The sequence below is a fragment of the Chlorocebus sabaeus genome, chromosome 20 (assembly GCF_047675955.1).
Source record: "Chlorocebus sabaeus isolate Y175 chromosome 20, mChlSab1.0.hap1, whole genome shotgun sequence".
In the NCBI taxonomy this organism is placed as follows: Eukaryota; Metazoa; Chordata; class Mammalia; order Primates; family Cercopithecidae; genus Chlorocebus; species Chlorocebus sabaeus.
This window is the reverse complement of record NC_132923.1, coordinates 97,340,588-97,366,433: the sequence shown is the minus strand read 5'-3', so window position 1 is coordinate 97,366,433 and position 25,846 is coordinate 97,340,588. Positions and strand designations below refer to the sequence as shown.

General features: G+C 42.1%; 1 non-coding gene and 1 pseudogene across 1 annotated transcript; one reads left to right on the top strand and one right to left on the bottom strand.

Annotated features, from left to right (window-relative positions):
- The first annotated feature begins 10,784 nt into the window (after positions 1–10,784).
- LOC119624213 (coiled-coil domain-containing protein 25 pseudogene) lies at positions 10,785–11,622 on the top strand (annotated as a pseudogene).
- A 5,506-nt stretch (positions 11,623–17,128) lies between these two features.
- Positions 17,129–17,190, bottom strand: LOC119626413 (U7 small nuclear RNA). The gene has a single exon (XR_005242585.2). It is a non-coding gene; the product is annotated as a U7 small nuclear RNA (small nuclear RNA).
- Between the last annotated feature and the right edge of the window lie 8,656 nt (positions 17,191–25,846).

Here is a 25,846-nt window from a genome sequence, read left to right as displayed (position 1 = left end):
AGATATGCATGGTGGAGATCGGGACAGTTGATAAAATATTAATAGTAACATGCTAGTTGGCAAATGGTAAGTAGTGACTGCAATAAATAGCAAAGTTAATTATTTATAAATCTAAGTTATAATGTAAACTCATTAGGACACATTCATGAACATTGATAAATGGGCCTCCTAAAATAGCAACTTCTCAGAAACATTAGCTGCACTATCTGCCACTTCGCCCATGTCACGGCAAACAGCACACGCTATATTGCTCATTCTTTATGGGGCACCCTGTGATTTAGAGAAATCATCAGTTTGTCTTTATCCTCAAATTGCTCACTTATTAGTGCTTCTAAATAACTTAGCTTTGACTTTGGTTTTATTGTTGGTGCATTATATTAAGTTGGTGCAAAAGTAATAGCCATTACCTTTAATGGCAAAAACCGCTATCACTTTTGTTCCAAATAATACTTATAGTAAGTGTGCGGGGTTTTGTTTCCTTAAAAGATCCAGAACTTACAGGAAAATTGTAAAAAGAACACCCAGGATGAAGAGACAACGGTGTTCAGATAAGTGTTTCTTTTAAATATGGTAAATAAAAACATTTTGGCTGGGCATAGTAGTTCACCCCTGTCATCACAGAACTTCAGGAGGATCCCTTGAGGCCAGAACATTTGAGACCAGCCTGGGCAACATAGGGAGACCGCCGTCTCTACAAAGAAAAGTAGAAAAATTCTCCGAGCACAGTGGCACGCACCTGTGGTCATAGATACTCAGAAGGCTGAGACAGGAGGATTGCTTGAGTCCAGGAGGTCAAAGCTGCAGTGAGCTATGATTGCACCACTGCACTCCAGCTGGGGTAAGAGAATGAGGCCCTATCTCTACCAAAAAATAAATAAATAAATAAATAAATAAATAAATAAATAAATAAATAAAAATCTGAATCTGGGGGGCAAATTTTTAAGAATATATTAATAAGGAAAATCAATACTATGTAAAAGTCACAACAGCCTGGAAATGACTTTGATGCTATAGATAATTCATTCAAAACAAACCAAATAACTTGTCTTTCTAGAAGGAAAACAGATTTGTTATTTCAACAAAAATTATGAGTAGATGCTAAGTGCTAGTGAAGTAAATGTGGGATGAAAAGGCGCCCAAATGTGATTAAAAGTTGAAAGTTACTCAACTTGTGTGTCACTTAAACCATTCAGAATGGCAATTACGTTCTGTTAAAGCTCATGATTTGTATCAGTCAGGATTAAATCAGACAAGCAGAAACACAGAAAAGGGAATTTATTATAGAGATTAGTCCTTATACAATTGTGGGGATTTGTTTAGGACATAGGTGGATTATCTTCCATCCCCAATGCCCAGGGCCTCAGCTGGGAAAATTTGACAGCTGAGGGCTAAAATCATCTGGGGACATTGTCACACACATCATTAGGTATTTGACACTGGCCGTTGGTGGGGACCTCAGCTGGTGCTGTTGAGGTATGGAATGTAACTGAGTTCTGGCCAATGGAATATCAATGAAACTGATGTGTGTCTCTCCCAGGCCTGGCTCATACAAGCCTCCCATGCATGATGTTTTCTCCCCTCCATTTATCAGCTGAGTGGAGAGGACTTCAACAATAGATAGGAAGGCAAAATCCTAAGGTGGAAGAAGTCTGGGTCTCTGAATGACTGTGTAGACTAAAACCCTCACCAACCTGCCTCAGGTTGTCACATGAATGAGAAACAACTTTCTATGAAGTTAAGCCATTTTTGGAGTTGTTTGTTATAGCAGCTAATGTTGATTACTCTAATAACCATTTATCAGGGCAGTCAACATTACCTGGCTATTTACTGAAGTTACACATGACCAGAGATTTTCACCTGGTGTGTGATCTGGAGCGGGAAATATCCATGGTGATTCTCACCATGACAACTGTTACCTAAGCCATTTTTATAGTCACTACAGCAGGGGTTGGCTCTGTAACTCCTATTACCTAAAATGTGTGATATGGTTTGGCTGTGTCCCCACTCAAATCTTGTCTTGAACTGTAGTTTCCATAACCCCAATGTGCCGTGGGAGGGACCCAATGGGAGGTAATTGAATCATGGGGGCGGTTACCTCCATGCTGTTCTTGTGATAGTGAGTGAGTCTCACGAGATCTGATGGTTTTATAAGGGGCCACCTCGCTCTGTACTTCTCCTTGCTGCCTCCATGTGAAGAAGGACGTGTTTGTTTCCTCTTCCACCATGATTGTAAGTTTCCTGAGGCTTCCCCAGCCCTGTGGAGCTATGAGTCAATTAAACCTCCCAGTGGCTCCAGGCCCACCACTGGCTCCCTACCCCACCTCACCTCTGGCCCCATTTCATCATCCTCGCCCCATCCTTCCCTCCCTTCTGTGACCCTGGCCTGTATTAGAGCACTCTTGAGAAACAGAACCAATGGGATGCATTAAAGAGAGAGAGATATTTGTTTTATTTATTTTATTTTTTATTATATTTATTTATTTTTGAGATGGAGTCCTGCTCTATAGCCCAGGCTGGAGTGCAGTGGTGCCATCTTGGCTCACTGCAACCTCCGCCTCCTGTGTTCAAGATATTCTCCTGCCTCAACCTCCCGAGTAGCTGGGATTACAGGTGCGCGCCACCACACCCGGCTAATTTTTGTATTTTTTTAGTAGAGACAGAGTTTCACCATATTGGCCAGGCTGGTCCTGAACTCCGGACCTGGTGATTTACCTGCCTTGGCCTCTCAAAGTGCTGGGGTTACAGGCGTGAGCCACCACACCCGGCCGAGAGATTTATTTTAAGGAATTGGCTTGTGCGATGTGGGGACAGGCAAGTCTGAAGTCCACAGGGTAAGTTGGCAGCCTGGAAATTCAGGAACAGTTGATGCTGCGTTCTTGAGTGGGAAGCCTGGAAACTCAAGCAGAATTTCGATGTTGCAGTCTGGAGACAGCAATCCTTCTTCCTTGGCATACCTCAGTCTTTATTTTATTTTTGAGAAAGGGTCTCAGTCTGCCACCCAGGCTGGAGTGCAGTAGTGTCATCACAGCTCACTGTAGCCTCGACCTCCTGTGTTCAAGCAATCCTCTCACCTCAGCCTCTCCAGTAGCTGGGACTACAGGCAGGAGCCACCACGCCTGGCTAATTTTTGTAATTTTAGTAGAGTCGGGGTTTCCTCACATAGCCCAGTCTGGTCTCGAAGTCCTGAGCTCAAGCTATCCACCTGCCTCAGCCTCCCAAAGTGCTGGGATTACAGGCATGAGCCACTGCTCCTGGCCACTCAGTATTTATTTTTAATTGGCTAGTTCAAATAATTTAAACAGGCTCCAGTGGAGCTGTCCTTAAGTGCCTGGTACCCTGGGGTGATTAGGGCAGGTGCTTAGTGACCTGACCTCAGCTTGGGAGAGACAACCAGTAGATGGTTGTGGTTATGGGTTTTGAATGGGTTACTTTGCATAAGAAAGGTGTGCTCTAGGATGTTGTTTGTGATCTCTAGGAATTAGTTAGCAAGGGAGAGATAGTTCGTGCAGGGTAAGACCCCAAGTTCAACTGATTGGCCCAACCATTTTATAGAGGGGAGTCTGCTTTACTAAAGGTTTACGAGTTTAAATGCTGATGACAGGCCAGATGCAGCAGCTCACACCTGTAATCCCAGCTCAAGATGGGAGGATCACTTGAGCCCCAGACTTTGAGGTTACAGTGAGTCATGTTTGTGCCACTGCACTCCAGCCTGGGCAACAGAGCAAGACCTTCTCTTAAAAAAAAAAAAAAATGTTGATCACATGCAAATAATTGCCTTCATAGCAACAGCTAGACAGCTAGACTGCTAGACTGTTGTTGTTTGTCCAAACAACTGGGCACCACAGCCTGACCAAATTCACATAAAATTAACATCACATGGCCCCTTTGCCATTCCTTGAAGGCAGGCGTGGTCCTGTCTCAGAGAGTGATTCCCAGATATCTGCATAGCTTGTCCCTCTCCTCCTTTGGAATTTGCTGGATAGTGCCTTAGTGCAGTCGCTTCTGATAGACCCCTTTCACATGGCAAGTCCTTCTCTAGCCCCAGCACTCCCAGTCCTCCTCTGCTGGGCTTCTTTGTGTGGTGTCTCAGTTGAGTCATGCCTCAAAGGTGCAGGTTTCTACTCTGGTATGTTCTAGTCATGAACAATTTTGCCCTGGACTATAACCCATTTAACAGTCAGGACCTTATCTAACTTGCACACTGCGCTGGTGATTAAGCTGTCATCTCTCTGCTCCAAACCCTCCTTTCTATGACCTGCTTTGTGAAGCTGGGCTGGGACTCTGAAAACCACATTTCTGCTTTGCTGGCTGTTGGGCTTTGTCAATAGGGGATGCTCCAGGGTATTTTAATGGAACCCAGATTTGCGTTTGTTTTAATCAGATATTGTAAGACAAGCACACTTGGAAGGGAATGTCATGAATGAAGAGGTTTACTCACAGTTCCCTAGAAATGGGAGACATGGGACACCATGGATGTCGGGGTGGGGGCACAGAGAAACCCCGGGATCGGTCAGGAGGCAGAAGGAACAAGGGGAAAATGTAGGCAAGAGTTTTTATTGCGATTTTCATTGGAAAGAATGGCCAAGGTAGGGTAAGTAGGCCTAGAATTGGCTTGTTCGAATAATTTCAACAGGCTCCTAAGGAGCTGTCCTTAGGTGTCTGGTACCGGGGCCTGGGATTATTAGGGCAGGCGGATAGTGACCTCAATTTAGGAGAGGCCTGGTTAGAGTAGATGGTTGTGTTTAAGGGCTCTGGATGGGTTACTTTGCATAAGAAAGGCATGCTCTAGGGGAAGGTGTTTACTATCTTTAGGAATTAGCTAGGGAGGGAGAGACAGTCCCTGAAGGGTCAGTAAGGCCCCAAGTTGTCAAAACATTGAATAAAAGGAAATAAAAAGACATGATTAATGCACAGGGAGAGAGCGCATGCAATGATGGGGATGGAAGAAGAAACTCATTTCTTCTTTTGGTTCCCTGTGAATTTCCTGTGGGCTGTCTGATGGCCTGCATTTTCAGCGAGCATCACTCCAGCAAAGCTTCTATTCTACTCCCTGGTAGCAGCAGCGCCTTCCTGAAGCAGCGGCTGAGACCGGTTGCTCTGCAGTTCTCTCCAGAATTGACTCTGCAATTTCCCACCACTTGCAGAGTCAGCCCCAATGTGGTCTTCTCAGACGCACCAGCACCAGCCAGACAGTGCCCTGTCCCCAAGAGGCCTGGCTCTCAGCCCCATGGAACCCTCTTCCAGGTTCAAAGGCACCAGCATCATCCAAGCAGCAGTCACCCATCCTCAGAGATGAGTTTCAGCTCTGGAGTCCCCTTCTTCTAAACTTACAAATTTTCATAATTCAGACCTCTTCTCCCAGTTCCCTCAGTCTTAGGAGTGGTAGTTACTCCTCTATAATATGTTGGTGTGTTGTTGTTATTTGAGAGACAGGGCCTTGCTTTGTTGACAAGGCTGGAGTGCAGTGGCATGAAAACAGCTCAATGCAGCCTCAATTTCCTGGGTCAAGCAATCTTCGTGCCACAGCACCCTGAGTAGCTGGGACTACAGGCATGCACCACCACATTTTTTTGTTTATTTGTTTGTTTGTAGAGACAGGGTCTCACTATGCTGTGCAGTCTGGTCTCAAACTCGGTGGTTTTCTTTTTTCTTTTTTTCTCTTTTAGTGACTTCATTCACAACTTTATATCTAGTTAGCAATTATTTATATTCAATTCTCTTTGTTCCCATTACTGGTGGTATTCTGTCTCCTCATTGGACCATAGCTGCTTGAGAAATTGGTCTCAGGAGTGGTCCTAAGAAATAATTCCTCAAAAATGTGTGTGTGTGTGTGTGTGTGTGTGTGTGTGTGTGTTTTGCATGGGGGGTGGTGATATGCTTTTTTTTTTTTTTTTCCAGATGGAGTCTTACTCTGTTGCCCAGGCTGGAGTGCAATGGTGTGATCTCAGCTCACTGCAACCTCCACCTCCCGGGTTCAAGCGATTCTCCTGCCTCAGCCTCCCGAGCAGCTGGGATTACAGGCATGTGCCACCACCACGCCTGGCTAAGGTAGAGAGGGGTTTCTCCATGTTGGCCAGGCTGGTCTCGAACTCCTGACCTCAGGTGATCCTCCCACCTCAGCCTCCCAAGGTGCTGGGATTACAGGCATGAGCCACGGCACCCTGCCGTGATATTACTTTAATGTGTTCTTGGGCTTGAACTCAGCACGGAGCTCCACTGGCAATGGAAAATGGCATGCTAGCAATCCATGGCATACAGTGACATTATGATTAATCACATAATTGCCTGTGGTTGATTGTGATGAAGTGCCTATTACAAGTGCCTTGGGGGACAAGGTGGCTGTTTCACTTGGTCATTATGGCGGTGATGATGACTGCAAGAACTATTTGGGATGTGGGATAGATTCTTTTGAATGTGCTAGAGTGCTTATAGAAAGAAATGACAAGCTCAACTGAATATTCAGTTGGGACTATGACTAAATTTGAGAAGTAATTAACATGTCTTAGAAGTGGATGATATGAATGTCTCCCAAAAATGGATACAGTGATTATTGCAACTTTGCACCTCTTCATTTTTGGGGAGAGAATTTGTTTATATGAAAGGTAGTTGCATCTTGTTAGGCAGAAAGGTAGTTGTTTTTATTGCCTTGAAAAGTTGACATATATGGAGAAAGATGTAAAAATATATGCACATGGATCTTGAATAACTGAACCAATGGACTGTGGTGGATATTAAGCTTTTGTCTATTGCTTCAACCCATCCTTCTATACTCTGCACCATGATGCGGGGGCAAGGACTCTGCAAACTGTATTTCTGCACTGCCAAAAGCAAGCTTTCTATTAGGCTCTGTTGATGAGTGGTACAAGAGGGAGACTGCAAGGCTGAAGGAGGAAGGAATTGGTTTCTTTCTTTGGTCTTCCTGAACTTGTGAGCATCACCTAGCAACACTTCCTCACCTGGGCCACAGTGAGGTAGGAGGCAGGACTCAACTCCAGAGGTGGGGCTCAGACACTGGACCAGATTGAGGACTAGCTAAAACAGGGTAGGGGTGGAAGCCAATTTCCAATCAAATAGGCCCACCATGTACCATGTCAATTTATCATTGTCATGGCAACGCCAAGGAGTTACTACCTCTTTCCATGGCAATGACCCAGTGACCCAAAATTACTATGCCTTCCCTAGAAATTTCTGTGCAAACTGCCCCTTGATCTGCACGCAGTTAAAAGTGAGTATAAATATGACTGCAAAACTGCACTGAGCTGCTATTCTCCACCTCCAGGGTAACGTTGCTCAGGAGCAGTCACAGAATTGTAACATTGTAACACCACTAGAGCCATAACAATGCTTCTTCAATAAAGCTATTTTCTTCTACCTCTGGCTTACCCTTGAATTCTTTCCTGGGCAAAGCCAAGAACTCTCCCCGGCTAAGCTCCACTTTGGGGCTCACTTGCCTTGCATCAGCTGCAGTTCCTTCCTGTGGAGGTTGTTGAATCCAGTTTGCAATTTTCCCAACATTTGCAGAGCAGCCTTAATGTGCTTCATTCAGAAACTCCAGCAACAGCTGAGTGGCACCTCTTCCTCAGAGATCTGAGGTGCAGCTCTGCAGGGCCTCGGCTAAGCTTGTTTGTTTGTTTGTTTGTTTTGAGACGGAGTCTCGGAGTCTCGCTCTGTAGCCCAGGCTGGAGTACAGTGATGTGATCTCGGCTCACTGCAACCTCCGCCTCCTGGGTTCAAGCAGTTCTCCTGCCTCAACCTCCTGAGTAGCTGGGATTGCAGGTGTGCGCCACCACGCCTGGCTGATTTTTGTATTTTTTAGTAGAGACAGGATTTCACCATATTGGCCAGGCTGGTCCCAAACTCCTGACCTTGTGATCCGCCTGCCTTGGCCTATCAAAGTGCTGGGATTACAGGCATGAGCCACTGCACCGGGCTGACAGCGATTCTTTATATTAAATTTTCTCTGCTCAAATAACTGCTGTGGTTTCTGTCTTCTGATTAGACCCTTCCTGATACAAACACCTTAGTATCCTTTGGATGGAGAATTGTGTCTGATATAATAGATGCCATAAACGATGTTTGTTGAATTAATGACAGTAACATTTAGTGAGTTCTTGCCACCTCAGGCTTTGTTCTACATGTGTCATCTCATTTCATCATTGAAGCAATCTTATGAGATAGGAACTATTTTCCCTAATAAAAGACAAAATAAATACTGATATGTAGTGAGTATTAAACTGAATGTACTGCTAGGTAAGGCAGAGGAAGCCTGATCCAATGCAAAGTTAGGCATGCAGCACTGGGTCTTCAGATCAAATGTTAAAGAATAACTCAGGACAATTAACTAAAGCATTGAGAGTTTCCCTTTTTTTGACAGTATTTTATTTTATTTTATATTTTTGTGGGTACATAGTAGATGTATATATTTATGGGATACATGAGATATTTTGATACAGGCGTGCAATGTGTAATAATTAGATCATGGTAAATAGGGTCAAGCATTTATCATTTGCGTTACAAACAATCCAGTTATACTTTTTTTTTTTTTCTTTTTTGAGATGGAGTTTCACTCTTGTCACCCAGGCTGGAGTGCAATGGCGTGTTCTAGGCTCACTGCAACCTCTGCCTCCCAGGTTTAAGTTATTCTCCTACCTCAGCCTCCTGAGTAGCTGGCACTACAGGCACGTGCCACCACGCCTGGATAATTTTTTTTGTATTTTTAGTAGAGACGGGGTTTCACCATGTTGGCTAGGCTGGTCTCGAACTCCTGACCTCAGGTGATCCACCCGCCTTGGCCTCCCAAAGTGCTGGGATTACAGGCGTGAGCCACTGCACCCAGCCTAATTATACTCTTTTAGTTATTTTTAAATGTACAATTAAAGTATTATTGACTATAGTCCCCCTGTTGTGTTGTGAATAAATACTAGATCTTATTCATTCTTTCTAACTACTTTTGTACCCAAGAAGCTTCCCCATTTCCTCTCCCCACCCTCCCCACTACCTTTTGCAGCATCTGCTAATCATCCTTCTACTCTCTATCACCATGAGTTCGATTGTTTTAATTTTAGTTCCCACAAATGAGTGAGAACATGTGAAGTTTGTCTTTCTGTGCCTGGCTTATGTCACTAACATAATAACCTCCAGTTCCATCCGTGTTGTTGTAAATGACAGAATCTTATTCTTTTTTATGGCTAAATAGTACTCAATTGTGTATATGTTCCACATTTTTTTATCTGTTTGTCTGTTGATGGACACAGTTGTTTCCAAATCTTGGCTATTATGAATAGTGCTACAATAAACATGGGAGTGCAGATACCTCTTTGAAATACTGATTTCCTTTCTTTTGGGTATATTCCCATCAGTGGGATTGCTGGGTCATGTGGTAGCTCTATTTAGATTTTTGAGGAACCTCCAAACTGTTCTCCATAGTGGTTGTGCTAATTTACATTCCCACCAACAGTGTAGGAGGGTTCCCCATTTCTCCACATCCTCAGCAGCATTCGTTATTGCCTGACTTTTGGATAAAAGCCATTTTAATTAACTGGAGAGAGAGGATATCTCATTGTAGTTTTGATTTGCATTTTTCTGATAATCAGTGATGTTGACTACTCTTTCATATAAGCATGAAAGGTTTACTCTTAGGTGAGTAATATACAAGGAAGAGCAGGTCTCATGAAGACTGACACCCAGTCCAAAGACAAGGGTGGGCTTATAAGGGCAAAAGTCACACAGTTTCATAAGGAGAGGTGATTGGTTTCAATGGTTTAAATAAGTCTTTAGCTTGTCCTCTCGGGATTGTTTGGCTGTAATGGAACTGAGCCCCAGTTCCATTTGTGCTTTTTGGAAACTTTATGGACCCAGTAAATCCACGAAGTTGAATCCAAGTGAACAGTTGAAGCACAAATCACAAACACAAAAAGTTCCTCATCAGGTTAGGGTTTTGTTTTTGTTTGTTTGTTTGTTATAGGTTTTTTTCTGATTCTGATCAATTTTCCCAGAAGCATTTGCTTTGCTTCCTTCTTCTGGGACCCTAACTGATTGATTTTTGCATTTTATTACTCATCCAGGCTCAGAACCAAGCAGGGTGTAAGTTCATCTACACAGGCTCAAGGCTTAGCAAGAATTTCCTTTATCATCTCACTTTGACAGGTGGACCTGTGTCACAGAGGAATTAAGTAACCTTCCCATGGTCACACAGCTGGTAAGTCATAGAGCCAGACTTTGGCAGGTGTGGTAGGTAATTTATTTTTCATGTGAGTCAATTTCTTGCTGCCATTCTAACCTTTAGGTACCCATATGAGCCAATCCTTCCTAGTCAAGCAGGTTGACTTCAGAATTAGTGCATTTAACCACTTTGCTGGACTGCTTCGAGGGGAAAAAGAGATAGAGAGGGGAAAGGAGGGAAGACGAGAAAAGGGGGGTGTTCCTCTGTGTGTATTAAGAGCATGTACTGGCCGGGCGCAGTGGCTCAAGCCTGTAATCCCAGCACTTTGGGAGGCCAAGACGGGCGGATCACGAGGTCAGGAGATCGAGACCATCCCGGCTAACACGGTGAAACTCCGTCTCTACTACAAAATACAAAAAACTAGCCGGGCGCGGTGGCGGGCGCCGGTAGTCCCAGCTACTCAGCAGGCTGAGGCAGGAGAATGGCATAAACCCGGGAGGCGGAGCTTGCAGTGAGCTGAGATCCGGCCACTGCACCCCAGCCTGGGAGACAGAGCAAGACTCCGTCTCAAAAAAAAAAAAAAAAAAAAAGGCATGTACTTGAGTGGCAAGTAGATGTAGGTTAAAATCCCAGATCTGGGTGAATTGAGCGCTGCTGCTGGGTGGTGGAGTCACCGCATCACCACCGAGACCATGGTGTTCTACTTCACCAGCAGCAGCATTAATTCATTTCCCTACGCTATTTACATGGGAAAGGATAAATATGAAAATGAAGATCTGATCAAGCATGGCTGGCCTAAAGATATCTGGGAGATAATATAGAAGACATTCCAAAGGAAGTGCTGATGGACTGTGCCCACCTTATGAAGGCCAGTAGCATTCAAGGCTGCAAGATGAACCACGTTAATGTGGTATATACGCCACGGTCTAAACCTGAAGAAAACAGCTGACATGGATATGGGGCAGATAGGTTTTCACAGGCAGAAGGATGTAAAAATTGTGATAGGAGAGAAGAAAGTAAATGAGATCCTGAACCAATTAGAAAAGACCAAAGTGGAGCGGTTCCCAGACCTAGCAGCAGAGAAAGAATGCAGAGATCATGAAGAGAGGAGTGAGAAAAAAGCCCAAATTCAGGAAATGAAAAGGAGAGTAAAAGAAGAAATGAAGAAGAGGGAAATGGTTGAACTTAGGAGCTATTTACCACTAATGAAAGTTGAAAATATGTCTTTAAATCAGGATGGCAATGATTCAGATGAATCCATGTTAAAGGAGAACAGGACCTTTGAAAGATGTGAATATAGAGACAACTGCAGACCTTTTGGTTTCATCTGTGTTCTGAAGTGTGAAATACAACCAAAATTCTACCTTCATCCTACCCAGAAATTATTGATTTTGGAGTTTTAAAAAAATTGTACCTTTTTTACTGACAGAAAAGGATCAGCTATGTATAAAATAGTTGAACTTGACAGCATACAACTTAAAGCGGAAATGTTTTTGCCAGATCGTGTCTTGGTACCTTGTGAAAGCTGGCTGCCCTTGTTCCTGAGATTGACTTTAAAATGAACCAACTCTGAAAAGTACTTCTTTTTTTTTTTTTTTTTTTTTTTTTTTTGAGACGGAGTCTCGCTCTGTCGCCCAGGCTGGAGTGCAGTGGCGCAATCTCGGCTCACTGCAAGCTCCGCCTCCCGGGTTCACGCCATTCTCCTACCTCAGCCTCCCGAGTAGCCGGGACTACAGGCGCCCGCCACTGCGCCCGGCTAATTTTTTTCTATTTTTTAGTAGAGACGGGGTTTCACCATGGTCTCGATCTCCTGACCTTGTGATCCGCCCGCCTCGGCCTCCCAAAGTGCTGGGATTACAGGCGTGAGCCACCGCGCCCGGCCTGAAAAGTACTTCTGTTGCTGTGGTCTATCCCTGAAAACAGATGTCTTGAAACACTTTTCATATTCTCAAGATAATCTTCACTTTTGTTAAGAAGAACATGTTGGTGGATAATTATGCTAATGTTTCCCTGTCCCTGATTTCCTGATTAGAAAAAAGGACATATGGGTTTTGAAAAAGAGATTTTCAGAAGATTGTTGGCTTCAGTATTCACGTTCCATCGTGTCATCTGGGTCTGTTAGTGTAGCGACCCTCAGCGCAGTCTGTCCCAGCTTTTACGTCCTTGCTTCCTCTGAGCAGGGGCCTCCTCCATCTTAGTATCATCATATTTAAAGAAATGGATGATGTTCATCAAGGTGTGGCCCGTGGCGTTTGTTGCCTGAGCACCAAGTAACCCAAGTCACCTATACAACAACTTCTGGGCTCTAGAGTAATTTCTTAGCATTGAGGGTAAAATAGGATGGAGTGCTCCATTGATCATTTGGGTGATGTGGGTTACCTGATTTGTGCCTTGGGATGCAGCATGAAGCAGAAGTCTATATTGCAATTATGATTTTAGAAGGAAATAAGCATTTCACTAGCCAGCCAAGAAATTATTTTCTTTACTTTGAAATCATATTTGAGTTGTAGCCCCAAAGTTCAATTTCTCATTGTAGATTCAGTAATTTACTACATAACATTACTTGTCACTTGAACCACTCACTATCTGTTGTGATTCTGAGCAGAAGATGTCTTTTGATTGCGGTATGTAAGGCAACCCCTGCAGAAGGAGACAATACAAGGAGAAAGAGAACAAAGCCTGCAGGACCAGAGGCCTACAGATGGACATTTTACTCACACCCACAGCAGCAAGAATGACCTCCTGCAGCAGATATTCCACCTGTAATATCGCTTTGGAACTGGGCAAAACCAAAGGGCTAGTGTTTCCATTTATTCCATGTTGGTGTATGGGGTTGAACTGGAAAATTCCCTGAGGCATAATTCATTGGCCAAATTTTGAGAGGGTGTAGAAGATGACTTTAGAGATGAGTGGTTTTGTGTACGTGTCTAATGATATTCAGCCTGACGTTCTGCAATTTTAAAAGTTATAATAAAGTATCATTTTTCATCTGAAAAAAAAAAATCCCAGATCTGCTTTTTGCTATTTACAAGTTATGTGAACTAAGCAAATTATTTAGATTTTCTAAGGCTCAGTTCCTTCATCTGTAAAATGGAAAAAAAAAAAAAGTACATAACCTAAAAGTGCACTCAGTTTAATTTATTCTAGCTGGTTTTTTAAACAGCATACCAATTTATGATCCACGACTGCCCCCTAGAGGTAAAATTAAAGTACTGCACCATAATTATGCTACGTATAATCTCTGAAAGAAGGTGCAGACTACAGCTGTGATTCAGCAAGACTCATGAGACAGAAATAAATTGTAACCTAGAATACAAGGCAGAAGATATGGCAGATGCTGCATCTTCATCTCAGCAGGTGGCCCAGCAGCTACCCAAGTACACATGTGCCGTTGTCATTCATCCACAGGGCACTTACAGCTGCCATGGGCGAGCCAAGGTGTGCAGCGATCACTTTGACTCATAGAACCTAAAGCCTTAGCCAGGCGCAGTGGCTTACACCTGTAATCCCAGCACTTTGGGAGGCTGAGGCAGGAGGATCTCTTGTGCCTAGTCTGAGACCAGCCTGGGTCTCAGGCAAGGCCCTCTTTAAATAAATAAATAAATAACCTGAAGCCTCTATTTCCCACCAATATTTCCTACCATTCCCAGTTGCATAAGCAACTGTACGCTCACTGACAACGCCTCCAGACCCATGTGCAGTTCCACACAATTGTGTAGTCAGCATACGCAACATCCCCTGTTTATGTTAACTCTGCAGTTTCCAAGGAAACAGTATTGTGGAAGACCAAGGTCAGCGTCAGGCAGGCTTGCATCAGCCCCAGCCTGATATTAATTTTCCCTTTACTCACAGAAGCATAATTTAACATTAGGAAATCTTTCCCTGTGATTTGCCAATTAACTGATAAAGGAAAAAAATCATACAATCCTCTCAAAAATGCAAAAAAAAAAAAATCATTCAACATAACAATGTGGATTCATAATTTAAAAAAAAAAAAAAACCCTTAACAAATTAGGAATAGAAGGGAATTTTTTCAACCTGTTAAAGCGTATCTACCCCCAAACATAAACTTTATGCTTGAAAGTTTGGAAGCATTTCCATTAAGTCAGGAACAAGATTGCTATCAGCACTACTATTCACTATTATGCTGGAGCTCTTAGCCAGTGTAATAAGAGAAATAAATAAGACGTGTTAGCATAGAAAAAGAGAACACTATCCATATTTGCAGGTGATATTACAGTCAATGAGAAAATCCAAGAGAACATAGAGAAAAACTATTTAAACTAATAAGAGAGTATTAGGCATAAAAGATACCTTTCCCAGGGTTGATAACAACTCTAAGGCATCCAGGAATATATCTCACAAAGGATGCACTTGATCTTCATAGAGGACAATACAAAATGTTTTTAAATATATAAAAAGAGGCTGGGCATGGTGGCTCAAGCTTGTAATCCCAGCACTTTGGGAGGCCGAGGCGGGCGGATCACGAGGTCAGGAGATCGAGACCATCCTGGCTAACACGGTGAAACCCCGTCTCTACTAAAAAGTACAAAAAACTAGCCGGGCGAGGTGGCGGGCGCCTGTAGTCCCAGTTACTCGGGAGGCTGAGGCAGGAGAATGGCGTAAATCTGGGAGGTGGAGCTTGCAGTGAGCTGAGATCCGGCCACTGCACTCCAGCCTGGGCGACAGAGTGAGACTCCGTCTCAAAAAAAAAAAAAAATATATATATATATATATGTGTGTGTGTGTGTGTGTGTGTGTATATATATATATATAAAGAATATAAATAAAGGAATAAATGGAGAGATATTGATGGGAATACTTGCTATTATAAAGGTATCACCTCTCTCCCAAAATAAACCTACAAATTAAATTCATTCCAATATAAACGCAGCAGGATTTTTTGTTGCAACTGGATTATAGATCCTAAAGTTCATATGAAAGAGTAAATGTCCATGAACATGCAAGATACTTCTGAAAAAAGAATAAAATGCCAGATATAACGATTGAATGTTAAACTACAGAAATTAAATAGAGTTAATTCAGACCAACCTAAAGGGATAGAGAGACCAGATACCGTCCAAACACATTAGTCTTTTAATCACCTACAAAGCCTCACATGATCTGACCTCATCTCCCCAGCCACTTGCCTCAGCTCACTCCACTTCAGCCACTTTGGCCTTGTTGTTCCTTGAACTCGCCAGGCCAGAACAGTGTGGGCTCTTGGCACTGACTTTTCCCTCTGTCTGGAATATTGTTTGTACAGATAATTCCCTTACCTCGTTCTGGTCTGCATTTCCATATAACCTTCTCAATGAGACCCACCCTCACTTCTCTGTTTGGAATCATCACTCATGTCCCTAACTCAGATCCTTCTTGCCCCTCCTCTACTTTTTCTCCACTCCTCACAGGACTTATCACCTTCTAACACCCTGAATAATTTACTTATTGTGCTCATTTTTTAAAAACATCCATCTGCCCCTGCTAGAATGTAAGCCCCACAAGGGTAGAGATCTCTGTTTTGTTAGATCTCAAGTACTTTAACAGTTCCTGGCATATAATAGGCACTCAGTAAATACCAGTGGAATAAATCAATGGAACAAGGGCATTTCCAGTAGTAATAAATGCTATAAAGCAAATAACACAGAGGCATGTGACAGAATAACTGGGGCAGGCTTCTATAAATTGATTAATCAGGGAAGAACTTTCTGACTGGGTGACTTGTAGTTATAGGCTGGTAAATATTTAGCAACTGACTCTAAAACAAAAGCCCTGATTTATAGCTTTTGCCTATTTCCGTGGTGTAAATATTCCCACCATGGCCAATTCGAAGTTACTAGCGTAACATCACTGAATAGGGAGTTGGAAAAAAATGCACACACCTGGCTCTCACAAGCCAATGCAAGCCAGCTCCAACACACCACTGCACTTGTGTGGAATGGGAGAGCTCCATACAGGATTCCTGAGTGAATCACTAGAATGCAAACACCTGGGATTACAGGTATGCACCACCACACCCAGCCTATTATTATTATTCATTTCATGATTTTACTGGAAATGATTTTGTCATATGAAAAAGAGGGACAGGATAGGATTTCCTGTATCCCCAGCACCTGGAATATTTCCTGGTGCTTAGTAAATACACTTGCTTAGTAAATACTTCTTGAATGAGTGAATACATACATAAGTGTAGGAATTTCTTCACTCCCTTTTACCCAAGTGAGTACCTAGCTTATTTGCCACCTGGAGTGGATAATTTTTTTACTGTCCCTCTTTTTCATATGACAAAATCATTTCCAGTAAAATCATGAAATAAAATGAATAATAACAATAATAATATATAGGCTGGGCGTGGTGGTCATACCTGTAATCCCAGCACTTTGGGAGGGCAAGGCGGGTGGATCACATGAGGTCAGGGATTCAAGACCAACCTGGCCAACATGGTGAAACCCTGTCTCTACTAAAAATACAAACTTAGCTGGGTGTCATGGTGGGTGTCTATAATCCCAGCTACTCGGGAGGCAGAGGCAGGAGAATCGCTTGAACCCTGGAGGTGGAGGCTGCAGTGGGCCGAGATCATGCCATTGCACTCCAGCCTAGGCGACAAGAGCGAAACTCCATCTCAAAAAAATAATAATAATAGTAATAGTAAGTCCCAGAAATTAAAAAGCAGAGAGTAAGAACTTTTGTCTATATAAATAAATAAATAAATGCCAATATAAATGAATATTATAACACAAAAAGGAAAAGAGTAGTTAATGAATAATTTTAATTACATTAATGTGTTTTTTTGAAAAAAGGAAAAAACCTTATACTCATTTTGTTCCGTCATGGTAATTAACATTACAATTATTATTTTTGAGCCTTAACTTCTGCAAATTTGTCAATGACTGTGTCTAAATTTATCTTTTTTGCATCTTTATGTTCAATAAACAGTATAGACAGATTTTTCTTTTTCTTTTTGTGAGGGATTTTCTAGTAAAACATGGAAAATCTGCTAGACAAATTCTTAAGAAGTTATAACACATAAGTTTTTCTATCTTCACTCAGAGTTGATTGAAAACCCCATTTTATTAATTTCAAATCTAAAAAGATTCTTTCACATGAAGCAACATACACATAAATACTTAGGAAAAGTCGTAAGCCTAGGACAAATTTGTCAAAGATTCGTAAAAATCCCATCTCACAAATTCCAGAGATTAAAATTCTGTCCATGTATTTATTCATTGGAACTTATTCAAGTAACTTTCAAATGTCTCCTCAGTCAAAAAAATTCCATTAAAATATATTTACCAGAAAATTTATCAAGTATTTATGTTATATTTGGTTCAAATAAAAGGGTTTCACTTCTGCAAAAATCAGAAATTTGCTAAATCATGATGAACAATAGCAATATTTGATCCATTTATTTAGAATGAGTGTCCAGTCCTCTGTGAAAACAATTTAGTCATACAAACATTATCATTTTTATTTCTTCTGGTAGTATAAGACCGACATCTTTTTTTATTATTATTTTTGAGACAGAGTCTCACTCTGTTGCCCAGGCTGGAGTGCAGTGGCATGATCTCAGCTCACTGCAACCTCTGCCTCCTGGGTTCAAGTGATTCTCCCACTTCAGCCTCCTGAGTAGCTGGTACTACAGGTGTGCGCCACCATGCCTCGCTAATTTTTGTATTTTCAGTAGAGATGGGATTTCACCATGTTGGCTGGCTGTTCTTGAACTCCTGGCCTGAAGTGATCCATCCACCTTGGCCTCCCATGGTGCTGGGATTACAGGCGTGAGCAGCATCTTTTGTCGTTTCTCTCAGTATTCCTCTTTGGACTTCTTTTTTCTACACAAATATCCATTTCCTTGCATTTTGTTGTTCCATAATTAATGCCCGCCTCCATAATTTTCTATAGCAGTTGAAAGTGATTAATTTTTAAATAGCTTTATTGAGTTGTAATTTACCTATCATGAAGAGCATCCTTTGTAAATGTATAATTCAATGATCTTTAGTAACTCTATAAATCACAATCCAGCTTTAGAACATTTTCATCATCTCAAAAAGTTTACTTGTTCCCATTAGTAGTCAATCCCTGCTCCCACCTCCAGCCCCAGGCAACTATTGATCTGCTTTCACTGTCTATAGATTTGATTCTTTTTGGAAATTTTATAAAAATGGAATCACACAATATGTTGTCTTTTGTGATTAGCTTCTTTCACTCAGCAACGTGTTTTTGAAGTTCAGCCATGTTGTAGCATGTCCTTTTTAAATTGCTGAATGGCATTCCATTATGTGGATATTTTCTTTATGCACTCACCACTTGATGGACATTGCATTATTATCACATTTTAGCTATTTATGAACAATTGTGCTATGAACATTTCATGGACAAGTCTTTGTGTGGACATATATTTTTATCTCTCTTGGGTAGATATTTAGAGAGGAATTGCTGGGTCATAGTTAGAGTTTAAATTTTAGTAGATGCCAAACTCTTTTCAAAGTAGTTGCACCATTTTATATTCCCATCAGCAGTGTATTTTCTTTTTTTGCTGAAGTGCAGTGGCAGGATCATGGCTCACTGCAGCCTCACCCTCCTGGACTTAATCGATCCTCCCACCTCAGCCTCCCGAGGAGCTGGGACCACAGAGCACGTGCCACCACGCCCGACTAATTTGTGTGTGCATGTGTGTTTTGTAGGGGCATGTCTCGCTATGTTGCCCAGGCTGGTCTCAAACAGCTGGGCTCAAGTAATCCGCCTGCCTTGACCTCCCAAAGTACTAGGACTACAGATGTGAGTAGCATATCCGTTTTCGTTTTAATATGCATATACCAAATGACTAAAGACGTTGAGCATCTTTTCATTTACTCATCAATTCTTTGTCTCTTCATCTCTCCTCTGGTGAAATGTCTGCTCAAATTTTTTGACCATTTTTATTTTTATTTTTATTTATTTATTTATTTTTGAAATGGAGTCTTGATCTGTCGCCCAAGCTGGAGTGTAGTGGTGTAATCTTGGTTCACTGGAACTTCCGCCTCCTGAGTTCAAGCAATTCTCCTGCCTCAGCCTCCCAAGTAGCTGGGATTACTGGCGTCCACAAGGACGCCCAGCTAATTTTTGTGTTTTTAGTAGAGATGGGTTTTCACCATGTTGTCCAGGCTGGTCTCAAACTCCTGACCTCAGGTCAGCTGCCCACCTTGGCCTCCCAAAATGCTGAGATTACAGGCGTGAGTCACCGTGCCCAGCCACCCATTTTTAAATCAGATAATTTGTCTTCTTATTACTGAGTTGTAGAAGTACTTTTTATACTTATCTCTAGTAATATTTCTTATCTTAAAGCCTATTTTGTCTGATATTAATACAGCCAATTTAGCTCTCTTAGGGTTCCTGTTCATATGATGTATCTTTTATTATCCTTTTACTTTCAACCTACTTTTGTCTTTGAATATGACATGTGTCTCTGATAGACAATATATAATTAAATCCTGCTTTTTAAAACATCTAGTCTGACAGTCTGTTTTTTCTGTCTAGCCTATTCACATTTAATGTATTTATTGGTATGACTGGATTTATGACTGCCATTTTCCTATTTGTTTTGTATATTTATCCTGCCCTGTTTCTCTGCCCTTCCTTGACTGCCTTCTTTTGTGTTAAATTTTTTTTAAGTGTACTGTTTTAATGTATCTATTGATTTTTTTTTTTTTTTTTTGAGACAGAGTCTCACTTTGTTGCCCAGGCTGGAGTGCTCTGGCGCAATCTTGGCTCACTGCAACCTCTGCCTCCCAGGTTCAAGTGATTCTCGTGCCTTAGCCTTCCCTGTAGCTAAGATTACAGGTCTGCACCACAGTGCCTAGCTAATTTTTGTATTTTTAGTAGAGATGGGGTTTCTCCATGTGGAACACTCCTGTAATCCCAGCCACTCAGGAGGCTGAGGCAGGAGAATTGCTTGAACCTGGGAGGTGGAGGTTGTAGTGAGCGAAGATCACACCACTGTGCTCCAGCCTGGGTGACAGAGCAAGACTCTGTCTCAAAACACACACACACACACACACACACACACACACACACAAACACAACAAAAACACAGTTTGATGTCAATGTGTCTAAATGTGGATTTCTTTATGTTTCTCTTACTTGGAGTTCCTTGGGTTTTTTTAATCTGTAGACGAATTTTCAAATTTGGAAAGTTTTTGTCCATTATTTCTTCAGGTATGTTTTCTTCCCTTTTCTCTTTTACATTTCTGGGACTTCCACAGACATCACGCTTTGACATAGGTTTGTGTGCTTCATGATATACCACAGATCTCTGAGGTTCTATTCCTTTTCTTTCATCTTTCTCTCTCTTCCTCAGATTAGATTATTTCTATTCTACTCTCTTCAAGTTCACTGATTCTTTCTAATGACATCTCAGGTCTGCTGCTGAGTCCATTTAGTGAATTTTTCATTTGTTATTGTACTTTTTGACTCTAGAATTTCCATTTAAGTTTTGTTTATAGCTTCTAATTCTTTATTGAGATTTACTATTTGTTGAGTCTTTGAAATTAAATTTTTTTATTTCTCTAAACATAGTTGCTATAAATTTTGTAACGTATTTATAATAGCTGTTTTAATGTCTTTGTTTGCTGAATACAACACCTGGTCTTGAAAAGTGTCAATTTTCTATTGATGCGGTTTTTTCTGAGAATGAGTCACATCTTCCGTTTCTTTGCATGTCTCATTATTTTTGTCGAACACTGGATTTTAAAATAATATGCTGTAGTGACTCCAGATTCTGATTTTTCCCCTGAGGGCTGTTTTATTGCTGGTTAGTTTTTTGTTTCGTTTTGAAACAGGGTCTCCTCTGTCTGCCAGGCTGGAGTGCACTGGCAGAATCACTACTCACTGCAGCCTTCACCCCCCACCCCTAGGCCTCAAACAATCCTCCCATCTCAGCCTCCTGAAAACCTGGGACTATAGGTGCATGCCATCATGCCTGACTAATTTAATTATGTTTTGTAAAGATGGGGTCCCACTGACGCGGAAAAAGTTCCCTTGTGCCCCTTCACAACGCGTGCGATGGGGGTGTGGCTCACATCTTCAATGCCCCGCTGTCCAAACCTCTAGGGGAGCATACAGACGGGGAGGCTGCGGGGATCTGACCCCACAGCAGTGTCTAGGGGTGAATGTTTACAGCTGAAGCCCCAGTGGGCATGTGTTACAGAGTGCTCTTTTAGTTTGCCGTCTATAGGTGGCTTGTGTTAACCAGCTCAATCAGACCCTCTACCTTGTCGAAAGGACAGAGGGCTTTCCGTATACTGGGGTTCTTGCCTTGGTGTACCGGAAGAATCGGATCACACGTGGGCTTGGAGAATGACTGCAAGGTTTTATTGCGTGGAACTAGCTCTCAGCAGATGGGGGAGCCAGACGAGAGATGGTTTTCCCCTGGAGCCGGGCACTCAGCGACCCAGGCTCTCCTCTCACTGCCCCAGCCACACTCTGCATTGTTCTGTCAGTGGACTGCCGGCGTGCCGGTCCCTGTCGGTGCAGCCCTCTTGACATCCAGCCACCCTTGTGTTCCTCTCCTGATGTGCCCCTCTCTACCTTCAGCTGCCTCTGTGTTCTTCCACCGATCTGCTCCTCTCCATGTGCAGCAGCCTGTGTGTCTGCCAGCTAGGGTCTTAGGGCTTTTATAGGCACAGGATGGGGACGTGGCAGGTCAGGGTGGTCTTCGGAAATGCAGCATTTTGGCAGGAAAACAAAAATGCTTGTCCTCATCCAGGGCCATGAGAGTGGAGCCCTAGCCAGGGACCACATCCTTCTCTACCCAGCACTTCCCTCCCCTCATTCCCTATCATTTAAAAGTGACTATGCTCAGGCAAGGCGCGGTGGCTCACCCCTGTGATCCCAGCACTTTGGGAGGCTTAGGCGGGTGGATCACGAGGTCAGGAGTTTGAGACCAGCCTGGCCAACATGGTGAAACCCCATCTCTACTAAAAATGCAAAAACTTAGCTGGGCATGGTGACACGCGCCTGTAATCCCAGCTACTCAGGAGGCTGAGGCAGGAGAATTGTTTCAACCCAGGAGGTGGAGGTTGCCGTGAGCAGAGATCGTGCCATTGTACTCTAGCCTGGGCGACAGAGCAAGACTCTGTCTCATAAATAAATGAATAAATAAATGGGATTATGCTCTTCCTTTACCAGCATTGCCGTATTACCACTATGTTGCCCAGGCTGGTCTCAAACTTTTGGGCTCAAGTGATCCTCCCACCTCAGCCTCCTTATGTGCTGGGATTATAGGCACAAGCCACCATACCTGGCTGATTTTGTTTGCTTGTTTATTATTTGTTTTGCCTTTTAGAAACTTACCTAGATTACATTTGCAGAATCGTCTCTCTTAGTGGTGTTTTAGAGCTGTGTGTCTCAAGTATTTTTTGTTTGTTTCCAATTCTTCTTATTTTTTAAAATCTTAGTTTCCTAGGGGGCACCCTTGTGTCTGAATATCTTAGTGGTAAACCAATGATTAGTCAGAGGTTTTACTCACACACTTTGTGCCAGCAAGCCTTCCACTCTTTGCCTATAAATCTGTGTGTGCGTTGAGGAGTGCATTCAAAGTTTGAGCACTTTCCAAGTTTTCCCCAGGTTTTCCTTTCCAATGGGCTTTCCAGGTACTTCCTTTGTGTGGATAGTCTTCAGTCTGCCGGAATATGTGCAGAGGTAGAGCCCTTTTGGTCCTTGCCTGTACGTGTGTGCTGCAGCCTTCCAACCAGCCAGGGATGTGGGGAGAGCTCATCCAGTCCCTCTTCAGTTTTCTTGTTTCCAGGATCTCCTTGTTACCCATTGCTGGCTTGGCTGCCAAGTGGGACTGCAACCTCGGGCTAGCAGAGCTGTGGGCTTTCTCAGTTCAATTCCCACTGAGCTTGATATTCTTACTGAGAATATTACTTGGCATATGTTTTTCGTTCTCTTTTCTAAATCAAGTCAGCCCTTTCCAGCATCAGCAAAGCTGCTGTTTTTCACAACCAGCTCTGCCCTGGTAGCATGGCTGTGCCATCTACACTGGACAGGGAGCGGACAGATGAGAGTACCAGGCAAGAGCACCACAGATTGCCACCATTCTTACCTGAAGTTCAGCAGTTTTTCATGAATAACCATTTCTCAACTTGTGTGCATTGTCAATTTCTAGGGCCCAGAGATGTCTGTCTTTGACAATTCTGTCCAGTTTTATAGTTGTTTTTCATGACAGAGTTTGTGAACTCTTCATTCCACCATCACCAGAAGTCCTGCCCAATCGACAATTCTTTTTATTATGGCAAAATACACACAACACAAAACTTGCCATTGTAACCATTTTAAAGTGTGCAATTCAGTGGCATTTGGTACTTTCACAATGTTGTGCAACCCTCATCAGTATCTAGTTCTGGAACCGACCCATTAGTCCCATAGATAGTTTTATTGCATGAATAGGAATTGACCCTTCTGGTCTTAAGGCTTGAAACTTACATTTGTTTTATCTGAGTCTCTTCATCAGGAAATAACTTTCAGTCCTCTCAAAAAAAGTATCAAAGAATGGAAACTCACCAAATCATCGCATTCCAACAATGAGATGCCAGACCCCTCATTCATCATGTTTACTTCCTTGCCCCTCCCCAGTCTGTTTTCTTACACATCATTACATTTCTCCCCTGCTATATAAACCATTAGTTTTAGTTGGTCAGGGAGATGGACTTGAGACTGAGTTCCCATCTGCTCGGCTGCAGCACCCGATTAAAGCCTTCTCCTTCGTTTTCTCAGTCATTGGCTTTCTGTGTTGTGAGCATCAGGACCTAGACAGAACTCCTGGTGTTTCAGTAACAGTTCCAGAACATTTTCATCCCCCGAAAAGGAAACACTGTGCCTAAGCAGTCATCGTAAATGGAATCATGTAATACGTGGCCTTTTGTATCTAGTTTCTTTACTTAGTGTAATGTTTTCAAAGCTCATCCATGTTTTCACATGTATCAGTGCTTCGTTTGTTTTTATGGCTGAATGACATTTCACTATATTGATATACCACATTTTAAAATCCATTCATTTGCTGATGGATGCTTGGGTTATTTCCATCTTTTGGCTATTGTGTATGGTTCTGCTATGAACATTTGTGTACAAGTTGTTGTGTGAACATTTATTTTCTATTCTTTTAGGTATATACTTAGGTTGGAAATGCTGGGGCATATGGTAATTATGTTTAACTTTTTGAGGTACAGCCAAACTATTTTCCACAGTGGAAATTTGTACATCATTTAGCATTCTCACTAGCAATGTATAAGGGTTCCAGTTTTTCCACATCCTTGCCAACACTTGTTATTTTCAACTTTTTAGGATAGCCAATCTAATGGATGTGAAGTGGTATCTCATTGTGGTTTTGATTTGCATTTCCTTAATGATCAATGTTGATCGTGTCATGTACTTTTTGGCCATTTGTTTATATTCTTTGGAGAAATGTTAATTCAAATCCTTTGCCTGTATATTAGTAAGATTATCTTTCTATTGTTGAGTTGAAAAAGTTCTTTACATATTCTGGATACTAGATTCTTATCAGATATATTAGTTGCCAAAGTTTTCTTCCATTCTGTGGGTTATCTTTTCACTTTCTTAATACTGTTGTCTGATGTGTAACAGCTTTTAATTTTGATGATGTCTAATTTACCCATTTTTTTCTTTTGTTGCTGTGTTTTTGATGTCTTGTCTAGGAGACAATTACCAAATCCATGTGACAACTGTAAAGCTTACTATTTTACTGTACATTGTTTAAGGCCAAGTCCCACTGTTTGCAAATATTTTGTCTTAGAATCTTCATCTAGAACTTCACCCCAGAAAAAAGATGACTTGGAAAATAAAAATCACATACAACCATATTCTCTTTCTTTTTAAATCTATTGTTTAAATGCAATCTGTAGTAACACAAGGCTTAGAGACACAAACTGTGACCACAGTGATCTTGAAGGAACTCAAACTGTTCTGAATCAGTAAGAACTTGCCCTCCAAATAAGCACATCTAGCTCACTCCAGGTGTCTTAGAGACTAATTGTATAGTAAGATTCCCAAATTAACTTTTATATAGAATACAGTGTTTATTAATGATAAGCAATAAAATGTGCTAACTTGATTTATATTTAAGAGCATCCACAGCAACTATTTCAACTTAGAAACAATTGAAAGATTTTTTTTTGAGAAGTGTTTTGTGACTGATATTGTTTAGAGTTGCGTGAGCATGATGATAATAAAAAGGGACTGAGTTTTTCTTTTTCTTTTTTTTTTTTTTTTTTTTTTTTTTTTTTTTTTTTTTTTTTTGACAGAGTCTCCCTCTATCGCCCAGGCTGGAGTGCAGTGGTATAGTCTTGGCTCGCTGCAACCTCCACCTCCCAGGCTCAAGTGATTCTCGAGCCTCAGCCTCCCAAGTAACTGAGATTACAGTCATGTACCACCATGCCTGGCTAATTTTTGTATTTTTAGTAGAGACAGAGTTTCATCATGTTGGCCAGGCTGGTCTCAAATTCTTGGCTTCAAGTGATCCACCCGCCTCAGCCTCCCAAAGTGTGGGGATTACAGGCATAAGCTACTGCACTGGCTTTTTTTTCCTTTTTCTTTTTTCCAGACAGTGTTTCACTCTATCGCCCAGGCTGGAGTGATATGATCGTGGCTTACTGCAGCCTTGACCTCCCGAGCTCAGGTCAAGAGCTT